This window comes from Symphalangus syndactylus, chromosome 12 (genome assembly GCF_028878055.3).
Source record: "Symphalangus syndactylus isolate Jambi chromosome 12, NHGRI_mSymSyn1-v2.1_pri, whole genome shotgun sequence".
NCBI lineage: Eukaryota > Metazoa > Chordata > Mammalia > Primates > Hylobatidae > Symphalangus > Symphalangus syndactylus.
Window position 1 is genome coordinate 95,034,758 of NC_072441.2, and position 7,373 is coordinate 95,042,130.

The 7,373-nt window shown below is 43.5% G+C and overlaps 1 non-coding gene across 1 annotated transcript; it reads left to right on the top strand.

The window, feature by feature from the left end:
- Nucleotides 1-272: 272 nt before the first annotated feature.
- Nucleotides 273-374, top strand: LOC134735044 (small nucleolar RNA U13). The gene has a single exon (XR_010117905.1). It is a non-coding gene; the product is annotated as a small nucleolar RNA U13 (small nucleolar RNA).
- The last annotated feature ends 6,999 nt before the right edge of the window (nucleotides 375-7,373 follow it).

Consider the following 7,373-nt stretch of genomic DNA (forward strand, 5'->3'; position numbering starts at 1 on the left):
CTCTTTCACCCAGGCTGGAGTGCAGTGGCGCAATCTCGGGTCACTGCAGGCTCCGCCCCCCGGGGTTCACACCATTCTCCTGCCTCAGCCTCCCGCATAGCTGGGACTACAGGCGCCCGCCACGCCCGGCTAATTTTTTTTGTATTTTTAGTACAGACGGGGTTTCACCGTGTTAGCCAGGATGGTCTCGATCTCCTGACCTCGTCATCCGCCCCCCTCGGCCTCCCAAAGTGCTGGGATTACAGGCGTGAGCCACCGCGCCTGGCCTGAGGTTGCTTTTGTAGCTTAAGTGTGATGATTGAGTTTGCATGTGCATGTGTGAGATGTGCCACCCTCGAACTTTGTTACAGCATGGGCACATTACCCATCTGACATGAAAAAATATAAAATAAAATAAATTCATTTGAAATTATTTTTCTTTGTTTCATAATGGTGTTTACTGTCTACACAAATATAATCACATTTATTTTTGCTTTGGGGGATTATGTTTTTATTTAATTTTGTTTTATAATTAAAAAATAATTTATGTTTCTAAAGACAAATCTTTGGAATATTCAGATATTCCTCCCTCTCCTCTTCTATACAGCTATTTAAAAATAGTTTTTATTCTTTTATTGATTTTTATAATGTAAGCAAATGCATACCTACAGAGATAGGTAGATAGGTTCTACTCTTTCTTTCATATGTAAATGGTAGCTTACTACACATATTTTTCTTCACTTTGCTTTTTTCGTTTAACAATATACCCTAGAGATCACTTACTGTATAGAGATAATCCCCATTTTACACTGCAGTGTATCATTATGTGGCTGAAGCATTGTTTATTTAACTATTGTGCTATCGATTCTGATTGTTGCCAGTCTTTTGTTATTACAAATAATGCTGTAACAGTACCTTGTACGTACATCTTGTCATATTTTTGCTACTGTGGCTTTGGGATAGTGCTCTAAAATCTAGATTTCTAAAAGATAAATTTCAGTATGCTTGCTGAGTCAAATGGTAGATGCACATATAATTTTGCTAAATTTCCCCCTATTCCCCTCCATCATCATGATGCCATCTTTTATTCCTACCAGCAATGTAGAAGAGTGTTTGTTTCACCCTAGCCTCACCAATAAAGTATGTCGTCCACATTTTGGATTTTTGCCAATCTTACTGGTGGGAAATGGTATCTTAGTGTAGTTTCAATTTACACTTATAAGTGAATGATGTTGAGCATCTTTTCCCAGGGTTAAGTGTAATTCTCACTTCTTTTCCTGTGCATTGTCTGTTCGTGTCTCTGATGAGGCTTTTCCTCATGCTTCAAGTTATTATACTTTTGTTACTTAACACAGCCTTAAATTCTAGCAAGATCTGAATGCCAAAGAGACCTCAGGTCCTATGGAAACTCAATTGGAGGGTGGGGTATGGGGACCATGGAGTGTCACAGACATGTACTTAGCACATGGACAAAAACACAAAGATTTTCAAATATTAATTAGAGTCTTGAATTTTAAGAAATATTGGATTTCTTGGATATTTAAGTTTATTTTATTAATTTATTAATTCAAGTAATATTTGTTGAACGCACGCTCAGTCCTAGCACTGTTTTAGGCACTGGAGTTACAAGAGTGAACATATTTTCCTTCCTCAGAAAGTAATGGAAAAAGAAACGACATTATTCTCCTGATTCAGGCTGAAAGATCATCTCTAAAAGAATAGACTATTCTTTTTTTTTTTTTTTTTTTTTTTTGAGTCGGAGTCTCGCTCTGTCACCCAGGCTGGAGTGCAGTGGCGCGATCTCGGCTCACTGCTAGCTCCGCCTCCGGGTTCACGCCATTCTCCTGCCTCAGCCTCTCCGAGTAGCTGGGACTACAGGCGCCCGCCACCACGCCCGGCTAATTTTTTGTATTTTTAGTAGAGACGGGGTTTCACCGTGGTCTCGATCTCCTGACCTCGTGATCCGCCCGCCTCGGCCTCCCAAAGTGCTGGGATTACAAGCGTGAGCCACCGCGCCCGGCCTAGACTATTCTTTCATATGATTTTCCCCATATTCCCATTTGCCATATTCAGAAATTGCAGGTCAACCCCACTGATAAGTCAAAAGCAGAGGTAAAAATGCTGGTTTCTTCCATACAGATGACTGTTGGCGCTAGAAGAGGATCTTGAACCTCTTCCTGACTCATTCTCTTACCAATAAGAGGGAAAAAACTCCAGAGACTTTGCCACTGTTCAAAGTCACACAAAGCCAGAGCACCTGGTTTTCAGGTCTTCCTCGATTATTTCCATGGCATCAAACTTGTAGAGAAGCTAAGGGAGCAGAAATAACACAAATGCAACCCTGCTCTTTGGTCCTGTCTGGTCTGGAGAACAACCCTTATTAGTGGAACCTTGGACAATATTTGATGGTGGCATTGTTTCTCTGCTCTGCTTAACTGTTCCCTGGCCAAGCCACAGAGCTCTCCTCTGTCATGGAATAGGTTCAAAGGGACTGCAGGATGTTTTTAGTTTCATAAAAAAGACAATGAAAGCCAGTTAGAGAAAAGTCGGAATAAGAAGATGAAAGTAACAAGCTGGGAGAGGAGGAAGGCTGCCCTGAGCTGATAAACTGTATAGATTGCTCCTGAAGGGAGAGACTAAGGCTCATGGTATGAATTGTGCTTAAGCAACTAATCTTTATTTAAGGGTTCTCAATCTCTTTCTGGGAAAAAAAAAAAAAAAATCTATAAGACAGCCCAGAACTAAAATAGTTAGCCCTGAGTTTGGGCTCTATCTTTGTCACTAACCAGCTGCATGATCCTTGACAAGTCACTTTAATATCCCGAGCCTTGGTTTCCTCATCTGTAAACTGAGATGAATAATGCCTGGCTGATAATGTGGCTGTGAAGATTAAAATGGGTCATGCTTTTGAATATGCTTTATAAAATTCAGTTCTTCTTTCATTTCCTCACCTGACTGTTCATGTTTCTCTAATATGCTGTCCCCACCCTGGACAACCTCTAGCAGGTATATGCACACCGCAAGACACTGAGACAGGGAGACTGACTAGTTGTGATTCTCTGAGGCTGATGTGTCTAGAAAGTTGCTCACTAAGTATTCCCGCAGGGTGTTTGAAGCCTCTTGCTGGATGCCTGGTGAGACGAAACACTTTGAATCCACCTTGCAAAGCTACTGCTCCAAGACAGCTGCAGCCTTGTGCTCTGTAGAGCGATACGAAATAATTGCCCGTTGGCACAATAAGCCCATCTCCTCTCCGGGCAGCACAAAAGAAAGCTCAAAAGCATCTCCGGTTTTGATTGCCAAGTGGGGGAGGCAGTGAAAGTAGACTAAATTATGAGTCCAGGTGCCTCTCTACAGAAATCCACTTCCGCCTCGCTGCCGCTCTGAAGGCGCGCAGTGGGTGTTGACGTCACCTTCGGCCACAGGAGCTTGGAGAGGCTGGGCCCTGGCTCCCCGGGGGGTCCGCTGGTAGACCAGGGCGTGCTCTCAGACTGAAAGTGCTTGAAAGCTCGCTTACTCTCGCCATAGACCAGACTGACAGGGGTCTGCCAAGGCTGCTGGGAATGTGGGAAGTGAACTTTAGGTGGAAACAGAAAAGCTTCTCTCTCCGTGGGTAGCCTTTTTTTTTAGTTCAGGAGAGGAAAAAAAAATCATAGAAGCCTGCCAAGCCAAATAAACTATGCTCAATTAAGTCTTTCAACTGTGCAATTCCTCTTGTTGATTTTATGAGGAAAAGGGCAGAATAGAAACATGATGGGCTTGTTTAAAATACTTCAAAAGGGAAGAACCTATATTCTCCTGCTTCCCAGCCCGTCCTCTTTCGGGCTTTCCTCCAGCCTTGCTGCAGGCCTTTCACTGTCGTCTCCTCCATCTGTTATAAAGCTGTCCTCGGAACCCGTGCTCGGCTGCTTTCTCACCGCACACCCTCACTCAGGCCATGTCCTCCATGTCGTGCCCCTCATCCAGGCCTGTGACTCCCAAGGAGCTAAATCAGCCAAAACTCTCCCTCCCCAACCCCAGCTCCAGGCGCTTAAACCTCACTCCCCACAGCTGTTTTTATTATTCATATTCACTGCTACTCAATCCCATCTTGTTTTCAAGAGGACTTAAGGTGGATTCCACAAATACATAAAAGATGAGAACTAAATAAAGTCAAAATCACTGTGAAGCTACAATGAGGGCAAAAAAGGAGAGAGAGAGAGGGAGAGAGAGAGAGAGAGAGAGATGAAATCATGGACAAAGTTAGTTCACCAACTCCATTTAGAAAAATCCTAACCAGTTCCTTGACATATATAAGTTTGACTTTGAACTTCCTAGCAATCATCGCAATGAGGAAAGCACAAGTTGTATATAATTCATGGTGTCCTTAACACAATGTGTCTATAGCAGATTTGCTTATGTGTAGCAAAAACTTATGACCTAATGGGAATAGAAAAAAAATAATAAGAGGCTGGGTGCGGTGGCTCAAGCCTGTAATCCCAGCATTTTGGGAGGCCGAGGCAGGTGGATTACCTGAGGTCAGGAGTTCAAGATCAGCCTGGCCAACATGGTGAAACCCCGTCTCTACTGAAAATACAAAATTAGCCGGGTGTGGTGGCAGACGCCTATAATCCCAGCTACTTGGGAGGCTGAGGCAGGAGAATTGCTTGAACCCAGGAGGTGGAAGTTTCAGTGAGCCAAGATCGTGGGAAAAAAAAAAAAAAAAACTTAGCAGCAAAAATCTTCCTAGTAAGCAGACCTGAGAGAAAATTATCTGGTGGATTTTCATGAACAAGTAATTTACAGTGTAGTGAGCAGTGTCCTCAACAATACTCTAACGATAAATACAAAAATGAGAGACCTAATATTGCGTCTAACAATTTCCTACAATGATGCCCAGTGGAATAACGTTAAAGTAGTTACGTAAAAGAATTCCAGAGGGGCTCAGAGTGATTCCAACCGAAGATGCAGATCCGATGACTTGGCTTGAGACAAGGAAAAAGTAAAGAATATTCTATACTTTGTACAACTCTCTGTAAGTATTTTTTATTGGAAGTTTTGAAATGTATCGGTCAGCAGTAAGTCCAAACTTATAATCTCTTGAAATTTCTGGGTTGCAAATATTCTTAGTTAGATTTAAGTGCAAATATTCTTAAATTTAAGCCAGCCAAGAAGGGTGGAGTGGGGTTAGGGTGACATCCTTTTCTGAAGGTTGAAATGCTTAATTTAGACACTTGCCCATTCAGAGGCCACTTCCCTGGTTTTGCATAAAGTTGGCTTGAAGGGCTACCAATGAGCAGAAAACAAGGTTTGCTCCAAACCAGGAATATATAAGCAGATGAGGCCAGGTCTCTATGCCCCAGAACAATGCTGCAACAGAAAGGAGAATGGGGAGGAGGAAGACTCATAGGAGAGATGCTAAATGGATAATATCTTCAAAACTGGCCACTAGTTGACTTAAAAAGAAAGTGGCGTCTAGGAGGATTCTTGGGTTGGGAAAAACTTTCAGCGGCTCTTTTCTTTTCATTGTATTGCTCTGAGCAAATTATTCCCTGTCCAGTTACTGCTGGTAAAGAGAAGAGGGGCTGCTGCAGCCCAACACTACAGGAATCAGCTGCAAGCTTCGAAGAGGGTGCCTCGCCAGAGAAAATAACAAGAGAGGGACTCCCCGCAGCCCACACTTGAGGCCGAGTGACTGCAATCAGGAGCGAAGGCTTCTGAAGAGGAGCAGTGCCTGAAGCTGAGGTATAAGCAGTCTCCCAGGGTCAGGGTCTCCCTGAGGTGGGGAAGCCTGTAGGCTGTCCACCCTGAGGGCCTGGGCAAGTGCCTGTGGTCCCTACACCTCATTCCCTTGGTCACCTGCTTTTAGTTCAGCTATAGTGGACAGGTCCATGCATGATGCCTCTGCACCTACTCAAGTGCATGCTACACTCTTCTTTATTCCCTCAGGAGATTTCTACCAGCCTATGGGGGGCAGCTGGGAAGTGTGGGGGAGGTGATAGCCCCAGAAACAGCCCTTAGCCAGTAGATCCCTATGGGATGGAAGTGGTAGATAAATGACCCAGCTGTTCCTCACTTCAGTGCTACAATCCTGAGGCACATTCTACAGTTTATCAGAGGGCCCCTAGTAGAATGAGCCCTAGTTGCCCAGGAAGCAGAAGTGATGGAACAAGAAAAGTGGGACAGAAAAAAAGTCAACAAAACCTGTGTTATGAAGTGGGCTATGGCTATGGGATCATCTCCTAAGTAAGACAGGCATTGTGATCTCAGGCTCTGCTTTCACAGAAACCTAAACTAAGCCAGCCTCTATCCCAGAATTAGTGAACTGGAAGATTGGGTCAAGGAACACTCCCCAAAAGGCATTAGGAAGGAATACAGTAATGGAAAATATAAAAGAAGAGTTAAGAGATCTGGCTGCTGGAAGTAGATGTGTCACTATTCAAATAATAAAAAGGAGGAGTTCCAGGAGCAGACAAGAAAATTTTTGTAATAGTTCAAGTTAGTTTGTCTCTGTTGAACTTTATTGAGTAGGTATCAATTGCCTTCTCACTATCTCTTATCTTCAATTTCTCCTGCCTTAAAGCTAAGGAAGTAGAGGGGAGACAAGTTCAACGGGTCAGGCATGTTGCCCTTGATTCATTTCCCTTGGCATCTGGTGATCAAAGCTACTCAGACCTCAGTTTGAGTTGGTCACCTCTCTGCTCTACAGCTAAGACACCATGGCTGTTGGCCTTCATATACCTCAACTCATTGGCTTATCTTCCCAGACATTTGAATAGCAGCTTCTAATCATTGGAGGGAATGACTTTCCAAGACAGTAAGGGTGAAAATCTGGATGGGCACTCTCCTCATGAAGGGAAGAGGAGCAACTGTGGAGCTGTGTGGCTCCTGGCAAGGTCAGAGGGGACAATCTTTGCTGCCTAGGATCAGAAGGAGCTTTAGGCCCTGCCATACCAATCAGGGTCAGCAATGCCAAAATAATCTAGAAATTACAGCCTTCACTTTGGTGGCTCCTTAGACTAGCCCAATATCACTTTCCTCTCTCCTTCTTTCTCTTCTTCCCAATACATGATTGTTCCTCTGCAACTCTGGGTGAATATCCCATCCCATAAAAATGGCAATGACTTTAGGAATAATGCTGAGACCCAAGTGGGGGATTTTCCCATAATTTTTCTTTTTTTCTTTCTTACTTTTTGTTGGGCAAGACAGGGAGGGCAGGTTTTGCTGAAAGAGATCAGAGACCTGTTTTCACAGGCTTTCTATATGAGCTACAGCAGCTACCTTTCAGCCAGACAGATCTTCTCTAGCCTCTCAGTAGAACTGTATGAGATTAATATATCAAGTCCCATTTTCCTGAGAGAGAAACTAAAGCATAACTAATAATTAGTTAAGTGTATACTCCCTACATATATATG